This window comes from Papio anubis, chromosome 8 (assembly GCF_008728515.1).
Source record: "Papio anubis isolate 15944 chromosome 8, Panubis1.0, whole genome shotgun sequence".
NCBI classification, from domain to species: domain Eukaryota; kingdom Metazoa; phylum Chordata; class Mammalia; order Primates; family Cercopithecidae; genus Papio; species Papio anubis.
In genome coordinates, this window is record NC_044983.1 from 110,696,486 (window position 1) to 110,719,004 (window position 22,519).

The window sequence follows — 22,519 nt, forward strand, 5'->3', positions numbered from 1 at the left end:
ATGAAGCAAATTAACATATCTACTATCTCACATGGTTACTTTATGTGTGTGACAAAATCAGCAAAAAAACCTACTTATTTAACAGAAATCTACAATACAACATAATTTTATTAACTATAGTCCTTATGTTATATTACAGCATTATTCTAATATCCAAGATAGGGAAACAACCTAAGCGGTGACAGAAAAATAGGTAAAGAAAATGGGTGATGTGTGTGGGGAGGTGGAGGGATGAAATGTATAGAATATTATTCAAGCTTTATTTGCTGTTGTTTATTTGTTTTTGTTTGTTTGTTTAAAGATGGGATCTCACTATATTGCCCAGGCTAGTCTCGAACTCCTGAGCTCAAGAGAGCCTCCTACCTCAGTTTCCCAAAGTGCTGGGATTACAGGCATGAGGCACCGCACCCTGCCAATTCAACCTTTAAAAAAGAGATTCTACCATTTGCCACAACATGGATGGACCTAGAAAAAATTATAAGTGAAATAAGTCATATACAGAAAAAAAAATATTGCATGATCTCACTTATATGTGGAATCTAAAAAAAAAAAAATGTCAAATACACAGAGATAGAGAATAAAACAATGGTTATGGTTACCAGGAGTGAGGGTGGGAGGAGGAAATGGAGTAGTTCAAAGGACACAAAGTAGCAGATGTGTAGGATGAGTAAACCTGTAGATCTAATGTTCAATGTGATATTAAGGGAAAAGTTGTGACCACTTTAATCAGTGCCACTGAAGTAACTCAGGCTGTGTGCAACAAAAGCTCCTGATGACCTGCATCACATCTTCTCAGTCTACAGTACCAAGCCGCTGCTGTTGTGCATAATTTCATGTGATCTCAGACTCACCTGGTGCTCAAGGCTTCTCACCTCAAATATGTGCTGTGCATTTCTTGCCCTAGGGCATTCTCAAAAGCTACAGGAGCCGACAAAGGCAGCCTTAAGTGCTGAGAGCTAACCACCCCAGGGCATTCCTCTGCTAAGCAAGAAAATGAGCTGGTGGATAGATGTTCCAGCCAGAACTTCTCAAACTATTTGTATGAAGAACCAGCTTCCTTTCTCCTTATCTTCCTCCCTCCCTCCCTCCTTCCTTCCTTCCAAGTTTTTACCCGTATGGAACCAATAATATCACTTTTGTAAAATCACACACTTAAATGATGCAGCAATGTCAGATTGCTATAAGAGATTCTAAAAGCCGACTCTGACTTTCTGAACTTGATCTTGTTGTGACAGGTGACAAAAGTTCTGGGAACAGACACTGGTCCACAGAGTACGCTCTAAGAAGCACTGCTTTCACCTTGGTCCTTCAGGACAGCAATTCAGGAAGGCATTCTGTACACTTCTCAGGAGATTATGGTCAAAAGAAACGCTGTTTCCCACATTAACACACATTCTTATTTTGACTTTTCCTCCTTTCACGCCTCACTCTTCCAGCTTGTTCACTCCTGCTTCCTGTATCCCCTCCCCCAAATAAGCAACCCGAAAAAATAAAGTTCCTGCCTCAGGCTCTGCGTCCTGGGAACCCAAACAAAAACACCAGGATGGCTACAGTTCGGGGATCAGAAGCCTGATGTGGGGAAAGCTGTGAAATACAGATAGTGTGCATCCATGTAAAAAGAGGAACAAAAACTACAAACAGATTATCCTCAAGGTAATAGGAGAAAGGCTGCTCATCACGTTCCTCACTTCTAAAATGAAGGAAACAAATTATTGACCCTTCCTGGGACTTCTGCACTCTCTTGAGAGTTAAAGATATGTGTCTTTTTCATCTGTTATTTCTTATTATTCTTCTCTATTTTTATGTGAAACGGTATGGATAAAAATCTGGATAGACATTTACCACAAGAACATGAAAAATCTTATTAAACCTATAGATCTTGTCATTAATTTATGTTTCTAAACCTCTCTTTGCCTAAATTCTCTCATCTATGACAATGTGTTTGATCTTAGAATAAACTTGATACACATCTTACTATGACTAAAATAGAATCCAGGTAAAGCATTTGGTAAATTACCTAGCACAAACCTGGTATTATTAAATAATTATCATTTTCTCTCTCATGACCCTCTTTTTTCACTCATTATATTCCTGCCATGTTGGTTTTCTCCCTGTTCCTCAGCCCCCAAGTTCTTTCCTGGTCCTGTACATGCCTAGAATGTTCTATACCTTCTAACATCTCACACTCCCCATTAGTGCTAACTTAACTTATGCTCATCCTTATGTAAACATACTCGTGACTTCTTCAAGGAAGTATTTTTGACACCTTAATCTAAGCCTACCATTAGAGACTTGTTCTTCCCTATACTTTTTCTATGACACGCAATTGCAATTCAGAAACTATTTTATGTTTTTCTGATTGTCATTCTGTTCTCCATCGTTTATATTGAAGGACCTGTTCAGTACTTCTTTATGCCTCATATAATGGCATATAATAGGTACCCACACATATGCACTGGGCAGACAGATATTAACATTGGGCTCTTTCTGTCTCCATTTTATTTGAGGCTACATAATTCCTAGAACAAAATAACATTGTAAGTAAGCCCACCTATAAATGTGATTTGCTGGCCTAAACAGAACTTGCAAAGGTAGTGTTCTAAGAGAAATTTGTGATTCTTGCCCAACAGCCATATGAAAAATCTAAATGGAATATTGGAAGAGAATAGGATGTGGGAAAGAGTTCCTCCTTCTCAGCTTAAGCCTATAAGAGCTTCAAGAACACCCCTGAAATGATTGATAGGTGTTCCATAAAGTTTGAGGCACACAAGACTGTGGTCTGAAACACACCAGGGAAATCAAATTGCAAGAAGCTGTGGCTACCAGTCGGGGCTGTGTTGGGAGTGTGAATAAATGACTATTTCTTGCAGGACAGAGGGAGAACTGAAAGTTGAGATCCAGGACGTAATCATGTTTACATTCTTTGCAAAAGGACTTCCTAGAGTGATGATGTGACCCTAACAAAAAGGGGAGACCTTTGATATGCAGGGCATGGCACCTAACTAGAGGAGATAAATAATCCACATCACAAGAGGTTTGGGTAAATGTTTCAGTGGGAAATGTCTGAGGAGTCAATTAGAGTGTTTTATAAGCGAATAATTCCAATGAGATTTTTTCCTCTCTCTGGCATCTCCTTCCTACCGTTGCCTAACCTCTAATCCTAGAAGAAACAAGTAGGCTAGTGGTGAGAGGGTGGGAGAGGAAAGAGGAGAAGCTAAAACGGGAAGCCTCTCTTTCCAAAACACTGCAGGTTCCAGCCTGAGGCAGATCCTAGCTGAGGAAACATTAATTTCCTATTAAGTTCAGATTTCTAATTTTATATTGGAGTGGAAACAATAGTTAGAAAATGTCAAGAGGATTTTTTAATTATGTGAAAGTGACGAGAAATGTCACAAATCTATCTCAAAATTTTATTCAGGATATGAGAAAGAAGTAGTCCAACAGAATGGGTTTTAACAGTTGCAATGGGGTGAAGTTGGAGAGACATTTTTTTCTTTGGAGTTTCAATAAAGTTACACTCTATAGCAATGTAATCTTTTAACATAATGGTTACCTTTGAATAAATGATAGACTGAGCATAAATGGTCCTATTATCAAATGTACATTTTAACAATTTATTAATAAAGGCACTGCATGGGATTTTAAACGGCAATCAGCTTTTCCTTTGTGCTTTAAAATCATGTAGAAAAGTTAACTAAATTGATTATTTTTTGTGCATTATAAAAGATAATCGACTGCTATATTTACTCCACTAATGACACTGAAAATTTGCAAGGCACTAAAATGTATGCTTACAAGCAGAATTAATAACTTGTCTATCCAACTTTTGTCTAGTTTATTATCCATAGCATACCACATAGACCTAGAAAAATATTGTAAGCTTCATTAAAGTTTTAAACAATTATGAAATAGCAATACCCACCACATAGTTTAAATATTTTACGCAACATCTTTAATCACCTCTTTATAATTTATGGAACAGACTGTAAAATCATTACAGATGTGCATTAATAATTAATATGTAAAATTATCTCCTTATAAATATATATTATAGATTCATTAAAATGCTTTGCTTGCAAGATGAATAATAAAGTTTCTTTTATGACTGCTACATACATTATAGTTGTGTTGTAAACTTGTGTTTTACACTTAGATTTCCAGGCCAGATGATTGCTATCTCACATTAATTTAAAACTGTGATAACTACCCTTTGGATTATACAGATAATTTCTCTGCAGTATTACTTGTTAGCACTATTCACAAATATTCAAGTTTTCCTTCCAGATACATGGCAAGATTTCATTTTCCTGCTTCCTTTGAGGATAAACATGGTCCTGTGACTCTTTGCCCAAGAAAGTGGAATCAGTGTATCATTTCCAAGTGGAAGTTTTAGAGTCCTGTGATCTCAGAAGCAAATGTCAAGATGTAACTCCTGTCAACCTGGAACTGGGAACTTAGAATTCATGCCCATCCATTTGAGTCATGTAGCATGAGTGAAAAATAAATGCTCTTATACTTAGAGCCATTTGGACACTGTTTATTACTGCAGCATAAGCCAGATTAGGAGGTGGCAAACATTTTCTGTAAATGGCCAGATAGTAAGTATCTTTATATTTGCAGGCTATAATGTCTCTGTTGCAATTGTGTCCAGGGTTTGTTCCTTCCAGTGGGTTTGTAGTCTCGCGGACTGCAAGAATGAAGCCGTGGACCCTCGTGAGTGTTACAGCTCTTAAAGGTGGTGCAGACCCAAAGAGTGAGCAGCAGCAAGATTTACTGTGAAGAACAAAAGAACAAAGCTTCCATAGCGTGGAAGGGGACCCAAGAGGGTTTCCCCTGCTGGCTGGGGTGGCCAGCTTTTATTCCTTTATTTGTCCCAGTCCATGTCCTGCTCATTGGTCCATTTTACAGGGTGCTGATTGGTGCATTTTACAAACCTGATTGCAAAATGAGCACTGATTGGTGCATTTTACAAACCTCTAGCTAGCTACAGAGCGCTGATTGGTGCATTTTACAAACCTCTTGTAAGAAAAGTTCTCCAAGTCCCCACTCGACCCAGGAAGTCCAGCTAGCTTCACCTCTCACAGTTACTCAATGCTGCCACTATAAAGTGAATGCAGCTCTAGAAGGAAAAAAGTAAAGGAATAGGCATTCCTGCATTCCAATAAAACTTTATTTACAAAAACAATCAAAGTTAGTGAATCAGAATTTGTCTGTGGGGCCCTAGTTTGCCAATCCCTTGTCTAGCTTATTTGGACATAGTCACACAATGGAGTGATGGAAAGTTCATGAAGGTAAACATCAAATCATGTATTTTAATTGATTATCCTGATGTTTTATATTTTAGATTTTAAACTGATACTTCAAAGAAGTTTTAAAGTTCTTTGTGGTTTTCATTTTCCATGTATTTTCTAAACAGTATTTAGGTTTAAATGAGATAAAATATAAACATGTTTTTACATCCTTGAATTGAAATATTCAAATATTTCTTCTTTTGCTTAGTCTAAATATAAATATCTTGACAAGGTTTGGGCAACATTGCTTCATATTTCCACTATTCAATTATAGGAAAATAAACTATTGCAATATGTCAGTCTTTAAGTATGGTTGGATGAAGATGCAAATACAAACTTGTTTGAATTATCAAAAAACAAAAAATTTCTCCACCCAACAAGAAGTGTCTCCATTCTAAAACTCAGTGGTGTTACATAGGTGAGAATATGGCTAGAAATATCAAGGGTAGGTTTATTTCATTTATGTAAACACATAGCTTAAAAACTAAGCTGAGTCCTGAAAAGAAAGCAACATTTTTCTTCACATGTAGGTTTCTTTACACATAAATTGCCAAATTTAAAGTTGGAGATCAATGCAGTGTTGGGATTCCTTCGGACCTGTACTATGGAACGTATTAACATTTTAACACACAATAATACATCTGCATATATTCACTCTTAAAACATGTTCTTCACACACAAATACAAGTATATATAGTAAAATGGCTAAAAAGGAGAATATTTGAGAAAGCATAATTTCTATCCAAGGGAACTATAATCTCTAAGTTATTTCACTCAAAAAAAAATAACATCTAAATTATTCTTACTCTTTGTAACTTACAATGATTATTTTGTTTTGTGTTGAGACAGGGTCTTGCTCTGTGCCCAAGCTGGAGTGCAGTGGCACGATCACAGCTCACTGCAACCTCGCCCTCTAGGCTCAAACTATCCTCCCACTTAGTTTCCCAAGCAGCTGAGACTATGGGCGTTGCATTACCATGCCTGGCTAATTTTTCATTTTTTGTAGACACGGGGTCTCCCTAATTGAGGGAGGTTGGTTTAAACCAGGTTGAATTCCTGAGCTCAAGTGATCCTCCTGTCTTGGCCTCAGAAAGTGCTGGGATTACAGGCATGAACCATTGCACGCAGTCTACAATTATTTTCATTTTAATAAAATGTATTCATATTCCTCATTCTTTTTTCACAGTAACTTCTTCATCAAAATTTAAAATAAAAAAGTAAAAATGGTAAAGTGTACGTGAAGTATTTGAGTGTTAACGTAATAGCTACATATTTCAGTGAACATACTACTTTTTGGCTGCTAGCTATTATACCTGTAATGTCATTATGTTTTATTCTACACAATTCAATGGATGAATTTTTGAAAAGGCAAGTTGTGTTAATTCCTTTGGATTCATTATTTTTTTCATGAAATAGCCTTTCAGCCTTGGAATTATTAGTATAGTAGATTCTTACACTACTAAATATGTTACTGAATTGTCTGGCTTACAAGAATATTCATTTAATTAAGTTTTTTTCCATTCAGATATGATTGTTAAAATTAGGTCAAATTATACACCAAATGCATTCCAAAGTTCCTAATTTTCATTCTGTTAATTGTGAGTAGAGCTCAAGGAAAGCATCTCAAAGCATTGAACTTTCTCCCACACTGTGTGTGTGTTTGTGTGTGTGGTGTGTGTTTGTAAATGTAACCCTCTAAGCATGTAAAATATGCACTTGCTCTGAATTTCCAGGTTCTCCCTGAAAGAAATATTTAGAGTTTGGTACTAAAATCATCAAATTGTGGATTTTAATGGAAATATTGCCAGGCCTTTCATGTACTGCTCTAAATAATTAAAGATTATAAAATTCTTGGTTTGGTTTTTACCATGTAGATACATTTATTCTACTAACAAGCAGAACATTGTATAACATAGCCCAAATTAACAAAATGCAAAGAATGTCATCTCAGCAGGAACCCTGGAACATGAAATGGATTTCCATCGCTGGAATTTTTGTTACAGCTCATTTGGGTTCTCTCTATATACTGCAGTAGTAACATTTACGTGCCCAATTCTCTGGCTTAACCTTATGGTTTTTCTGTATAACAGGGGGAAAAGACTCTACAAACAAGCTCTGTGTATGAATTACTGTTGTTTTATTTTCTTTTGAAACTTTTCCCCCATGGGCTTGTTTTGTAATTAAAATAATAAGTTACTTACAGGGAGGTCTTGAGATTTTGCCCCATCTTTTTTATATTTTAGAAAAATGTCTTTGTTTCTGAGTAGTTGAGAAATCCTCATGACTTGGATTTATATAATTATGGCTTCATTAGAAGAGTTATTAATTTACTTAAAACATAGCCTTCTAGATTGAAAAGATAATATTATGAAAAGCTATTGTATGTATTCATTTTAAACTACATATTCAAATTCATAAAATACCTATTGACTCTCTGCTGTTAAAAAAACTAGTTCCACTATATTTCCTCTTACTTTTCCTCCTAATAGTTCCTGTTTTCATTAATCATATTTTAAAATACAATATAATGTATTTGTGCGTGTGTTATATAAGTGAAGGCTTATCACTTCACTTCAGTTACCACAATTTCCATAATTCTGTTTGAACTACTACTTAAATTAACTGAATAAACTCCACTAGTTCAATTTATATGGCTTCTCCTTTTCTGGATTCTTTATTTGATTGATCTCTTGGTTAACAGATTTTGTTGTCAAGTAGTTCTTTTCAAGAAACATACATAGGTTCCTTCTAATCCTTCCACACTTGAAGCCATTTGCTTCTTACCCTTTACGCCTGAGATGCAATGACTGGAAAATTACTGAGGGAAATTTTTCTCCCCTGAAAAATTTATGTATGTTGCTCTGATATTTTCTGATATTAAGTACTAAGGTATAGTTTTGGTAAGTTTAAGCTTTTCCTGTTGACCTACTTTGTTTCATTTTGTTTTTTCCATGTAATTCTTTCTTCATTATTAAAGTTAAATAACTTTCCTGGCCTCCTTTTCATCTGCAGATTCAAGCATTCCTTCATTTCAAGAGTATTTCCTTAAGGAAAATTTTATTGTTATCTGTTCTATTTGCTCTGATGTTTTCTTTATCAATTATAGTTTCCAATTTATCTTCCATATCTTTATCTTCTCTATTACTATTTGTATATCTTCCTTATTCTAAGTTTTGTTTTATGATCTTGCTGATCTTCAGTTGTGAAAAATTTATTTTATTGCATTCAATATTTTCTTCCAGCATTATTTATGTTTCTCTTTCATTTCTTTTCTGAGTTTTGCCACCATTTTCCCCTTTTCTTTTCTTTTTTGATTTTTTGAATTGTGATAACTTCATCTTTGAACTCCTGTATCTCTTCTTTGAGCTGTTAATTTGAGGTAAATCACATTGCCTACAATTGACTTTAAAACATGGAATATCTCTTGCCAGATTGTTCCTTTTACTCCTTGGATAAATTATTTTATAATTTATATGTTTATTTCTCATTTGTCTTCTCCACCTTTTCCTTATTTTCATTTCTTCTTTAAAATTTTGATGCTTTGCAGTGTATTGGGTGGCACCCACTAAGAACTGCTCTAGGTATTTCAAACAACAGATTATAGCACAAATGTGTTGGAAGAACAGAAGGAATGAGTAGATGTGTGATTGCAATGCTACACAGAGATCACTAACTAGAGGAAGCCATTCACACCTATAGGACTAAAGAGGCAAACAGAAGATAATAGTATTTCCTAGAGCCCATAAGTGTGCACACCACTGAAGCTGCTGGAGTGACAGCTCTGCCACTGCTGGAAATGGAGCTGCCACTGTTGCTGTCAGTCACTCATTGAAGTTGCCCACCACAGTATTTTCCTAAACCCCTTCATTGAAGGAGGACCTAGTCACCTGCAAAATAGTATTTGCCAGAACAAAAATAATAGAAAAAAATATAGTTATTTCTTCTTGCCTTTTCATGTCCTATCAATATCTCTTACTGGAAGATCTTAACTGGAACCCAGCTGAAGGGAGTTTATAACTTTCTAGACATTGGAAACAAGGGAGAGTACAGAAGGGCAAAGGATGGCTGAGATCCAAAAAGCAAAAGCTGGCATATACAGTATCCATACAAAATTCCAGTGCTTGTTCCCTTCTGATGAATGCATATGTTTGATGAGCATACTGTGGGGTGAATTAAGAGACTACAGGCAGGTGTACACTGTAGCCATGATGCAGGATTTCAGGATTTTCCTTTTAGAATATTTTCTCACCAAAGCCGCTGTTTCTCTTTCACCTATATATTTCTTCTGATTTTTTCCTCCAAAGAGGTTAGTGTTTTTCAGTTAGGCTCACTTCAGTCACAAGCATTTTTGTTTGAAATTTGATCACAACTCCCTCTCTCTCCCTTCCCCATTTACCTTCTGCAAAAAAGGCTGTCATTGTGGCAGGGAAAACTAGTGTTTACCAAATATCCACACACTTCCTCACTTCCCCAGTCTCCCTTGCAGATAGGATAAAAGCCACATGGCTCTTTATGGAGACTGAATTGTGAACAGAAGTGATATGCCTCACTTGCCCCGGAAGACCCACTCCTGATGGCAAAGATAAAAATGGAAAAGAGTTGTCTGAGCTGTACCAAACTTCATACAAGCAAAATAATCAAGTCACTGATGTCACTGATAGTTGTGTGTTTTTCAATATTAATTGCCTTGACTAGTCAGAGAAATTAGAGAGACATGATAGGTTCACACCACATAGCTCCTCTTCCAGCTCCATCATTCTTTCTTTCCCAGAGGCTCCAACTGGGTTTGACAGGAACAATTTTTGTGTATCTCATGAATCACTCACACCCCTGGATTTCATTATTCAAACACATAAATATATTTTTTTTTTCAGGCAATTTTAGGAAAATATATTTCCTACTCTAGGTTTGAGAAAGATGTGTCAACTTTTAGCAACTTCCTTTACATTCAAATTTAATATTATTATATTATGCAATTATACACTCCAGGTTTTGTTTTGGAATTTGAGCTGTATTCTTGTTATGACTGAAATACTTTATCCATTTTAACTTTTTATTTGTTTGGAGAAATGTTTTTAGTGAATGTAAATGACAATTTTTTCTCCACCATTTATTTGTAACTCTTCTGCAAGTCCTACTGAAACTTTGCATGCAGTATGGCATAGAATGGACCATGTCAGTTCACATGAATGGCTTTCTTTGCTCTTTTCCCGTTTCACCCTTTCCCAATATAAGCCTCATATCCAAATGAGGCTAAATAAACATACACATGACATTTGCCCAAAATTACAATAAAATTATGCATAATACCTGGAATAGTTATTTGAGCACATGAATAAACAATAAATACCCTTCAAAAATTGGGCTTAAAAATATATATATCATATATATTTCATATATAAATATATTTTATATTTTATATATTTATATATAACTATGTTTTATATATTTATATATAAATGTATATTTTACATATATGTATATTTTTTCTTTTTGAGATGGAGTTTCACTCTTGTTGCCCAGGCTGGAGTGCAATGGTGCTGTCTCAGCTCATTGCAACCTCCGCCTCCCCAGTTCAAGTGATTCTTCTGCCTCAGCCTCCCTAGTAGCTGGGATTACAAGCATGTGCCACCACATGTGGCTAATTTTGTATTTTTAGTAGAGATGGGGTTTCTCCACGTTGGTCAGGCTGGTCTCGAACTCCTGACCTCAGGTGATCCACCTGCCTCAGCCTCCCAAAGTGTTGGGATTACAGGCATAAGCCACCACACCCGGCCCGGTAAAATATATTTTTAACTTCAACTTCCCTTCTGATCTTCAAAGTATTCAAATCTACTATGTTCATAAACTCTAACACATATGCTCACTGCTCAGAGTCTAACACTCCTTTTCTCCATTTCTAGCTCCTACTTCCTTTCTTTTTATATCAACACTCTTTTGATTTTTTGGTAGATTTTAACGAAATATGCAGGGAGAAAAGAAAAGACACCAGGTCTCTATGAACAATTTAACAACAAATAATAACTGTAAATCGATGAGTTGTTTGAACAGCATTTCTCCTCTAGATATACTGAGTTTCATTTAATCAAATTACGACAAGCCATTTTTTTCCAACGGTTCATTGCTGTATCAATGTTATGTAATTACATTTCTAGTGTATTGTAATCCTGTAATTTTTTTTCAGTTTTTGTATAAATTGGATAAAAGATTAAAAGCAGAATGGAAACCTAATAAAAGAAGACTCATTAAGAACAAATATGAATATATTACTTAGGGAAACTTGCTTTGGCTTGTCCATATCTCATTTAGTACTAGACTACAAAGGGAGACTGTCTCAGAAAAAAAAAAAAAAAAGAAAGATAGAGAGAGAGAGGATTCCCTTGAGAAAGGGAAGGTGAATATATAGAAGACAGAAGGGAAGAATAAAAGGTAAAGCTTTTGAAAAGGTAGGAGTAAGATGGATCCAATGCTGGGAAGAAGGAATTATCATTAGAAAGAAAAAGCGAAAGCTCTCAGTTGTTTCTAGCTAGGAGAAGGAAAGAATTAATGCAAAGGTAGCAATTCTCTAATTTGGCAGAGGTGAGTGGAAAGATTTGCTATAGGAGGTTGTGTTATCTGCTGAAAGTGACAAGGTGAAGGCAGTGCTTAGGGTGTTTAAGAAGGATGAACAAGGCACAAAAATGACCATGAAAAGGAGATATTTCACCAGAGATAAAAGAGAATAGCCAAGGAGTATCAAAAACCCATTTGAATGCAGCGATTGCAAATTAGTAGTGGAACACAGGTGGCCTCTGGTGTGGCCTTCTCCAGGACTACTCCAGCACCAGCACTGAGAATTGGCTGTTAGGAAGAATGGGTTTTACTAGGAGGTTTAAATTAATTAAAAAGGTACTTTTGTAATTACAAAGGATTATTAAAATGACAGAGTATAAAACCTGAGCTGAATGATGAGACCAAGAAATGATTGGGAAAAGTAGAGAGATTAACACACTACAATCTCTGAAGAGGTAGATATAACTAAAGTTGTAGAATAGTTCATTCCTGATTATCCTAATTACATAGAAAATGATATTGTCTATGAAGAAGGTGAAGAAGGTGGCTGGGTATACAACTTGGACCATCTTTGTAAGGTGCAGGCTATCTCTTTTTATACATGAAATACATTTTTTGAGAGTGAAATTCATGATTTCACACCAAAGTTTGCATTTGTTTTTGTAAGGAAAAGGCATTAAGGAATTGTTCTTTAAATGCACTAAAATGCACAGTCTCAAATGCACATTTCCTAAACAAAAGCATACAGCTATTTGCTGAAGTAATTACTAGTTCAAGTTGGGTGGCCTGATGCTTTTCATCTGAAAGTTCCAACCAGCTCCAATTCTGTACATCAAATGACATTTGGTATGGGTATATACACATACATATGGATAACTAATTAACATTATTTATGAAGCCACAACAGTATGCATTCCTTTATAATAAAAGGCACAATTCACTGTTTTATAAAAGAACAAAAATAAATAAACACGAGGGAGACATTTATCCCCAAGTTTAACTTCTTTGTATAATCTGAAAATGTCCAAGATTACTTTTGTTTTGTTTCTAAATACCCATGGGCTTCTCGAATATAGTTAATAATAGTTTTCTGAAAAGCGATTACATTCCTTTAACGGTAATACATGATGGAAGAAAATATCAAATAGAGGTTGTACTATCATAATTCATGAACAGATCATGAAAATAATTAAGATTGTTTGATGGTTTGATAAACTTACTTTTAAAAATAACTAAGGTCCATTCTACGTTAAATATATTAGCTGTGTTAGAAAGAAAAGCTGAGATGGGATAATAAAAATGAGTCATTTCTAGGTACGTTATGAGACAATTTTACTTTGTATTCTAGTCTATCTAGTCTATAGTACTCCTCACTCAAACATCTGGAAAGCAGTCTAGAAAATTCAGCCATAAAGTATTTTGTTTCTATCAATAGAATGCCTTTGTCCATTAATTTCTGAAGTGATTTCCACACCCATGGAATTTTTGAAAGTAGCAATACATAAAGCAAATGAATGAAATACTGGATACGTGTAAAAATCTTTGTTGGGCCAGTTAGCTTTTTACATAATCTGTTAACATTTGAGAGTGTTCAGCAAATATGTAGCTTGTGCGTCTGTTCAATGAACTGGTCTTCACTCAATAATTTGTTTATTTAATGGAAGTCTATTGTTCTTCCTAGCAAATGCAATATATCAAAATAATATTTGTTGAGTCTAGCAAAGCGCCAACCCTCTCTGGACATTAGCCAGTTAGCAGTAATGCATGCAACTGGGGAAAATGGATAGAATCACATACGTACACCATTACTGTTGGAAGAAACCTTAGAGATTCTTGGGCTCAACCCATTTATTTTACATAAGAGGAAACTGAAACCTAGAAGAAGTGGCTTGCCAACGTTTGTACAAGTACTTATAAACTGGACTAGGACCAGAGCTCAAATCTTGGACTCTACATCCAATAATCTGTTTTCCAGCTGATGAACATAGCAGAAAGATGGATATCATTTTTGCAACATACTAGCTCTATGCAGTCTCATAAAGATAGGTTAATAGCTGCTTCACATATTAGAGAACAAAACTTGGTAATTAGAAGGAGCATTACAATAAAGCTTGTTATTTTCCCATTTTTGATAACATCATATTATCATAAATAAAGAATATAAATGTACAAACGTATCATTCAAATTCATGTAAAACTATTTTTTAGTCTTTAGTCCTTAGGCTATTCAAGGCATTATGACTACTGAGATTACAAAAGACACAGTGGCAAGAAAAGTAGAAAGGTTTAAATTACTTTAAACTATTTCATATTGACAAATAAGATAAATTGTCATTTTCTGGCTTGAGCAGTCATGAATATAATATCAACTCCATTACATCCATGAAGTATTGAGATGAATTAAGAATGTGCTATGTCTCCTATTAATAGAGTAAATAAGCAAGATTTTAACTTCACAGTCTGTTATATGTAAGGAAGTGAACTTCACAGATAACAGTAGGCAAATATTTATGGCAATCTATATGTCCTACTTTCTCAACTTTAAGTACAAAATGAGGTCTCATTTTATATAGTAATGTAATTAAAAGAGTTAAGACATCATCCTTGATAACTTTTGGTTGTTCTTGTTGTGACATTTCCTGTGAAGCATTTAACAATTAACTGGAGATGCTTACTAAGTTCTGGTCATTACCAGGGTGTAGAGAGAAATCAGAAAAATCTGGCCACCAGTTCCATATGTTACTGCTGTTGTTAATGTGGCTGCCACATGGCGTCTCTGTTGAAAACAGGAGCTGCTGTAGCCCAGATATTCTTGCCTACTACCGGCAAAGTCTAGGCACATTACATCAAAATCAGTGCATGAATTTACTGCAGGCTCTGTCCTCTGCTGGTTGATTTAATGCCACCTGAGCAAAACTCATCACCAAAACCTAATAGCTCAGAGAAGTCACTTTCAATTGAAAAATAAAACAACAACAAAAAAAAAAGACTGGGTGTCTGAGGAACACACCATGGTCACACTCTACCACAGTATTTTCTCAGTGAGAAGTTTTTCAGGATGCAGGCAGCAGAGCAACTTGTCCCAGAGATGAGCATAATTCAGTTTTTTCCAGCAATGTGTAGGCCTAATCTGCTAATATTAGGGCCCTTGCAATTACCTGAAGACCTTTCCACAGGGTCAGCATGACTGAAATGGACAAAGTCTTAATTTCAAGCTCAAGACATGCCTGGAGGTAGCATCTCCTCAGCAGAAGTTAGGCTTTGGTGTTAAACACAGGCCATCAGTATAGGGGCCTCCCTGGTCCTGTTACCTGCCACCTATATTCATTGCTTTTTCACCCTTCCAGCCGACTCAGAGCTATCATTCCCAAGCCTCTTTCTTCTCTCTCCCAAGTCATTTTATTTTCTCTCCTATTGGATCATTCACAACAGTATGCAAATACAACGTTTCAATTACATTTCTTTTTTTCCCTTCACTCTACTTCCCACTTCATGTACATATCAATTCGTTGGTCCTCCTTTAGGGCAAAAAGAGTTGTAGATTCAAGACATCGCCAAGCAAAGTGTTCTCTACGGTGGCTTAATGTCTATATCACTCCCAACTTTTAAGGGGTTGCCACTTTTAGTAAAGGTTTTGCTTTCTTTTTAAAAAGAGAAAAAAAATATAAACTGCAACAACAAATAATTGTACCCAATAATGTGTCCCATGTGAAATGTTTAAAAGAAAAGATTTTTATGAAACTTTTTTTAAATAGCTGAAAGTTCACAAATAGGCTTATAGGTATTATCTCTGACACGTTCTTGAAAATAAAATAGGCAGCAGAGACGTGGCATATTTGCCTTTCTCACCACCCTATCAACCCCAAATTCTATTTGTTTTCATCATTTAATATTAACAAATATTTATTAAGAACCAACTGTGTGTCTGACCTTACACTGCCCTCCCCTTATAATGACCTTATAATGTACAAAGGTAGAAAGACATAGCCTCAGTTCTCAAAGATCTCATACTCTAAACAAAAATAGGAATGGAAATAGCATTTAAACTAGTTACATACAAAATTTTACAAGAACAAGAAGCTGACATTTGCAGAATGAATAGGCATTGACCACGCAAGCTAGTAAAGAAGAGAGTATTCCAGGCAGAGAGGAGAGCATTTGAAAAGGAGGAAAAATAAATAAATAAATAAAAGAGTTGGGCTGAACACAAAGCACATAATTTGTTTACTATATCTGGAGTATAAAGCTTGAAGCAGGAATAACCACGTAAATTTGGAAAAAAAAAATACGGACCATATCTTCACAGCCTTCTGTATTATGCTAGTTTAGGTTCTATCAGGTAGGCCAGTCATTCAAACATGGACAAAAGTTCTAGGAAGAAAATAGGAGAACCACATGGGAATTATTTTCCAAATACACATGGTTACCGTATGCGTTTCGAAAAATGTCTCAGGTGGTTGATACAGTATTTCCTCCTTTCCACTTGATTTTAAAAATCACTGCTATGGATTATTGATAACCATTGATGCATTTTGAGCAAGTAAATTAATAAAGAGATTTGCCTACTATAAAGATGTATAAGAGCCCTGCGGACATTTGGTATTATTTCTTGCCCAATGCCCACCATGGAACCATTTTACCACAATAAACATAAATCTAGCTACACAGCATATTAAACAAAAATGGGCATGTTTTACATACAATTTCATAGGGAAGAACAAAAAATACTTTTCTTCATGCAGTAGAAACTTGATGAATATTTCACATTAAATATCTCTATTCTGCCGGGCACAGTGGCTCACACCTGTAATCCTAGCACTTTGAGAGGCCAAGGTGGGTGGGCTGCCCAAGCTCAGGAGTTCGAGACCAGCCTGGGCAACATGGTGAAACCCCGTCTCTACTAAAATACAAAAAATTAGCCAGGCGTGGTGGCACACTCCTGTAATCCCAAAGACTCAGGAGACTGAGGCACAAGAATTGCTTGAACCCAGGAGGCAGAGGTTGCAGTGAGTCCAGATCACACCACTGCACTCCAGCCTGGGCGACAGAGCCAGACTCTTTCTCCAAATAAATAAATAAATATCTCTATTCTGAACTGCCATTTTTTTCATTCTTCCTCTTTCTATTTTCCTAGCTTTTACAAACAAGTCCCCTCTATCATTCTGAGCAATTTAAGTTTTTACCCTCAAACTTGCACACCCCATTCAGAAAAACAAAAGTCCAGTCATTTCTTCATTTTTTTCCAATCACTTCCCTTAGTAGGGAAGCAGTTTATAAAATTAATCTACCCTTTTAGAATAATGGGTTCTAAATGGTGGAAATTTCAAAAAATATGTTTATATGTATTAGAAGCATCAGAATAACATTCATTCATTCATTTCATGAATATGTCTTGAGTACCTACTATATGCCAGTCTATCTTAATTCATAGTTACTCCTCTAGTTATATGTCTTTCCATTACTATCTATCTCTCTAAGTCTTAGGAATTTATTTCTATCAGTGAAAGAAATCATAAAAATACACACACTTTTTCCGTTAGGGAAGTACTGTATTGTAGTTTGTTTTGTTTTGTTTTGTTTTTTTGAGACGGAGTCTTGCTCTGTCACCCAGGTTGGAGTGCAGTGGCGTGATCTCTGCTCACTGTAATCTCCACCTTCCAGGTTCAGGTTCAAGTGAGTCTCCTGTCTCAGCCTCCTGAGTAGCTTAGATTACAGGCACATGCCACCACGCCCGGCTAATTTTTTGTATTTTTAGAAGAGACAGGGTTTCACGATGTTGGCCAGGCTGATCTGAAACTCCTGACCTCAGGTGATCGGCCTGTCTCAGCCTCCCAAAGTGCTGGGATTACAGGTGTGAGCCACTGCGCCCAGCCTGTATTGTGATTTTCTGAAAAAGCTTTTTCAAAGAATAATGTTGGCCTTTGCATATTTTATTTTAATTTTGTTATATTGAGACTTCCATTGTCTAATGCATTCTACTATCCTGCTTAGAGATAGGAAATGAAATAGATATCCGTCTTGCCCTGTATTTCTGTCAGACAAATAACAGACTTCCCCATTAGTTATATATGCCCTTACCAAATCACGTTTGTAGAAAAAGAATTTATTTCTGCACATAGGGAAAGTTATCAAATAAAAAGGCAATTTCTATTTATATAATTCTTATAATTATTTTATATTTCCAAAGTATAACTTTATAAGCATCGCAAAGGGAAGACTTCTATCTAGTTGTATCTTCTCGACCAATAACAGGTGGTTGAAATTCTCCTCATGCTCTGTTTCAAAATATTGCACTGCCATTTTTGAAACTAATTTAGTGAGCCTCAGTGTAAGGTATATAGAGAAATTGCATTTACTCTAAACTATTTCCTGGTGAAACTGTTTAGCCCTCCAACTATACGAAATTAAAAGAGGACATTGAATTACTCCCCACTCAAATCTAAAGTTCCACTTCGGAATGTTTCCCTAATAAATGTATCAATCTGAAGAATTCCATGTTAATATCTTCTATTTGTCTAAGACAAATATTTGAATAATATATCAAAACTATCTATGCTTAAGACAGAGCATGCTTTGTACGCACTCCCTTTAGAAACAGAGTATTTTTTTGTTTTGTTTTGTTTTGAGACAGAGTCTTCCGTTACCCAGGCTGGAATGCAGTGGCACAATCTCCGCTCACTGCAACCTCTGCCTCCTGGGTTAAAGCGACTCTCCTGCCTCAGCCTCCAGAATAGCTGGGATTACAGATACCTGCCATGAAGCCTGGCTAATTTTTATATTTTCAGTAGAAATGAGGTTTCACCATGATGGCCAGGCTGGGCTCAAACTCCTGGACTCAAGTGATCCACCTGCTTGGGCCTCTCAAAGTGAGACACAGAGTACTTTAATATACCTGTTCATTTTCTGCATGGGATCCAATTGTGTTTGAAGTAGCAACTTTGACTAATAAGCAATTATTTCAAGAAAATACAATATTTAAAACTAGGTATTTTATGCCAGGATTTCTTTTGGCTGTTGTTAAAATATTATACAAGAGGCAGATATTTTAAAGGATAATTGAATTTACTTCCACTAAACAAACAAAGAAGATTAAGGAAGAGAAGAGAAGATTTTCACTAAAATGCCTTAGGATCCATTGTGTACTTTTCCTTCCTTAATCAGTAGGTATATGTATGGCAGGGGTTGAAAGAGATTATTCAAAATTCATTTTAAAGAAAAAGACCTGACTGGGCATGTGAATGGCTTTATTAAGTACTCTAGCCCATTATCTTTGTCTGTGAAATATACATGTAGCGTATGTAAGGTTGCCGCATTTAGCAAACAAAACTACAAGATGTCCAATTTTAATTTCAGATAAACAGATAATTTTTAGTGTAAGTATACACAATGAAATATTTGGGACATATGTATATTAAATAATTATTTACTACAAACAGTATTTTATCTGGCAATTGTACATACAGGGCAGCCAACAGAATAAAGCACTGGGTCTTTAAAGAAAAATAATTAGCTAAAATGCAAACCTTATGCTACTTTGATGTTTGCTGAGTCACTTATAAATTGAGAACCCATTCCTCAAAGGGTCTGGCAGAAGGTGTTTGTGATTAATTTTAAAAATTTGGATCTAGACAGCAGTGTTCTCATGCCTCATGAAATCTGAACAACTAGGTACTTGTTTTATACTCAAAACATCGGCTCACTAGGAAAATCTGGTAGGTTTAATCGCATGGTCTTCTTTCTCTGTTATGATTTATTCATTACCACACTTCTGAGTGCTATTGAGGAAAATTCAGTTCAAATGGCAGTGTTGAATTAATTTACTTATTTAATTTTCCAAAACCCCCAGCCACTTTACACATTGCCCCTTATACATCTGATCGGTTTTTTGTTCTGTGCCTTAGCATAGCTCATTCTATTTCTTTCTCCTGCAATATCTTCCACTTGCTGATTATATAAGTAATGAAACTTTACAGAGTTTAGGATCCCCTACCCCATCAAGTCTCTCCCAGTCACTTCAGTTAACAGTGATTTTCCCTCTTTTTCATTCTTCTAGCACTTTATCATATACTGAAATAAAAACTTAAAACTCGTGAAGGTACACATACATCTGGATGCACATACAAGCATACACAAACTGGCACACCCTACTGAAGATAGTTTAATATCTCTCTTTTATTTTCCTCTCACCTGGGTGGTTTGCAGACAGAGCAATGACAAAGTATGCTGAGCTTTGACAAAATCAGGAAGGAAAGGAACGAGGATATTACTAAATATTAGAGTGGATTATACGTGGGTTCCCTTTGAGGTTCTTTGACAACTACATGTAAAATATTTGAGTTATTTTTGGCTATAGGACTAGGTTTTCTCTATTGCAACACTACTCTAAGATTGTACCAAACAGGCGCCCACATCTATAAGAGTACATTCTGTTAACAACCCAATAATAGCTTATACATAAATTGTCCTGACAGTATCTTAATGGAAAGGACTATCCTAAGCACTCTACATGATCAATTTTATTTAATATCCAAGATAATTGAATGAAGTATATTTTACATATATTTTGAAATGAGACAAATGAGAGTCAAAGAGTTTTCATAAATTTCCCGAAGTCACACAGCACTTCAGATTAATTCAGGAAAAATGCATAGACGGAGTTTCCTGTAACTCCGGTACTGAGCTAGATCTTTGGCATCAAAAATAGTATAAGAAGGAGGAGGAGGAGAAGAAGAAAAGGGGAAAGAGGAGATGAGGAGGATACAGTCCCTGACCTCCTATATATTATAGTCTATTAACAATAATATATCTGCAAATAAAATAATAAAATAAAATATAATATTAGATAAAGATTATAATTAAAGGAGATAAAACGATTACTTTTATGTGAGATAAGAGGAAAAAGGGGAACAGTAAAATATTCAAAAGGTGTCTCAAAACAGTAATTTGAAAAATAATCCATTAATATGCAAAGTAGTAAGTACATGTGCATATGTAAAGGTTTGTGATTGTGAAACCAAATGGCATGTTGGTGACACTACAAATAGCTCAGTAAAGTTGGAAAATACATGAAGAACCTCATATTCATGTAAATGACCTTGAACTGTATCATAGACAAGATGGGGAACATAATACCTTGTTATTCAAAATTAAGTCAAAATTCCTTCATTTAAAGTTTAAACTCTTAAGTCTAATATTCAAAGCTTTGAAGAAACTGGCCCATATTGACCTTTAAACCTTTATATTTAACTATGTCTACAAATATTTTTCTCCAAAAATACTGGTCTATTCATTCTTTCATGAAATATGTAATGGATGCTTCTCTCTCTGTTTTTGCCATCGTTTGTTGATATACTTACAATTTGTGCATGCACACATAGAGAGTTTCTCCATTAAAGCTTTACTTAAATCTCTCCTTCTTTATGAAAACATTTCTATTATATAGTGGAATGGAGATGTCTTCATAATAGGCTATCAAAACATGGTTTCAACAACTAATATTAGAAGTCCTCTTAGAAAAGGAACTATTTTCATTTAAGAACATACCTCGGCCAGGCATGGCGGCTCACACCTGTAATCCTAACACTTTGGGAGTCCAAGGCGGGCAGATTGCCTGGGCTCAGGAGTTCGAGACCAGCCTGGGTAACACGGTGAAACCCCATCTCTACTAAAATACAAAAGAAATTAGCCGGGCATGGTAGCATGCATCTGTAGTCCCAGCTACTCAGGGGGCTGAGGCAGGAGAATTGCCTGAACCCAGGAGGTGGAGGTTGCAATGAGCCAAGATCGCGCCACCACACTCCAGCCTGGACGACAGAGCAAGACTTCATCTCTCAAAAAAAACAAAAAAACAAAAAAACAAAAAACAGAAAAACAAACAAACAAACAAAAACATACCACGATGAGCTCCTTGGCAATAAGGATAAAACTCTGTGGCCAGGCATGGTTGCTCACACCTGTAATCCCAACACTATGGGAGGTCGAGGGGGGCGGATCACCTGAGGTCAGGAGTTGGAGACCAGCCTGGCCAATGTGGTGAAACCCCCTCTCTACTAAAAATAAAAAAATTAGCCAGGCATGGTGGTACGTGCCTATAGTCCCACCTATCCAGGAGGCTGAGGCAGGATAATCACGTGAACTCAGGAGGTGGAGGCTGCAGTGAGCCGAGACTGCCCCACTGCACTCCAGCCTGGGCAATAGAGAAACACTCTTTAAAAAAAAAAAAAAAAAAAAAAAATGAGAGCATGAGTGAATGACAGAGCAAGAGACAAAATCTTACTGGCTCCTCCCACACCCTTTTGAGAAGCCTTTAATGTCTTCTCCAGTCTTACAATAATTTTTCCCATGTGCTCCAGGGTTCTCTAGGCTAACTAACGTATGGCAGAACATTCATTAACTGTACTCTAATGGCCAATTGACAAGTGCAACCATGTTCTCCACTAGAGAGCAGGACAAGGACCCTGAGGGCACGAACTATACCATGATTTCTATTGTTCCTATAGTGCCCAGTACATAATACAGGTGCTTTGAAGATGATCAGTGAAAGAATAAATAAACACACCAAGGTGGAACATTGTTTTATTATCACATTTACTAGCATAGTGGAGAATCACTAATTTCTTGAAAACAACAAAGTAACTTGAAAACATTAAGAGGGCTTTGAAATTAGCTAACCTCCT